Source organism: Monopterus albus, unplaced genomic scaffold, assembly GCF_001952655.1.
Source record: "Monopterus albus unplaced genomic scaffold, M_albus_1.0 scaffold351.1, whole genome shotgun sequence".
NCBI lineage: Eukaryota > Metazoa > Chordata > Actinopteri > Synbranchiformes > Synbranchidae > Monopterus > Monopterus albus.
In genome coordinates, this window is record NW_018128231.1 from 62,826 (window position 1) to 63,726 (window position 901).

Below are 901 nucleotides of genomic sequence, written 5' to 3' on the forward strand. Positions count from 1 at the left end.
AGTGTTTCTCATTTTCAACCATTTTAACAAAGATTCAAACAAAATGGAATCTTTTGAAAAAGATGAATGACATTTAAAAGTTTAATCTACAGTAGATAAACCTCATCATCTGTGAGCCATGGGCATCCATGACCCTGTCACCAATTCACCATGTGTCCTTCCTGAGACACTATTGGTAGGTACTAACCACTGCAGACCAACAACACCCACCAAGACCTGCAGACTGGGAGATGCTCTGATCCAGTCATCTCACCATCACAGCTTGGCCCTTGTTAAAGTTGCTCACATCAGTGCCCATTTTTCCTGCTTCCAACACATCAACTTTGAGGACTGAATGTTCACTTGCTGCCACTGTAACAGTCAGTGTTATTCACGTCACCAGCTGGTGGTCATAATGTTGTTTATTGTCATATGCACAGTGAGGAAACATGTTTCCCTGTACAATGAAATTCTTACTTTGCTGAATGCAACACAATATAAGTGAAATATTGCACAGATACATAGGTAACACAAAATCTAAATCTCAAAAATCTTAGGCACTGTAAAACAGCTGATGAAAGAAGCATAATGAAAAATACAATAAAAACACAATATAATGAAGGGAGAATGTATGCTACATGGGAGCTGTGTGATGAGTTCTCCTCTCCTTCCTCATGTTGAGGAAGGAGAGTTAAGGCAATTTCAGACAGAGCACGTTTTTACATGTATTTTTCATACATATAAAACTCCATTCTATGAAATGTCTTCCCGACGCATGTGTGAGCTGCACGTGATTAATCGCCTGATGGTTTAGGTCAAAGTCAGTGTTTGTCATATGCACAGTTAGGAAACGTGTTTCCCTGTACAATGAAATTCTTACTTTGCCGTCCACATGAATGCCACATAATACAAATGAAATATA

General features: G+C 38.8%; 1 protein-coding gene across 2 annotated transcripts in view; it reads left to right on the plus strand.

The window, feature by feature from the left end:
- The window catches only part of ncaph2 (non-SMC condensin II complex, subunit H2), a 16,119-nt gene that overhangs the window by 1,263 nt on the left and 13,955 nt on the right, over positions 1–901 (plus strand). The window lies entirely within an intron of this gene.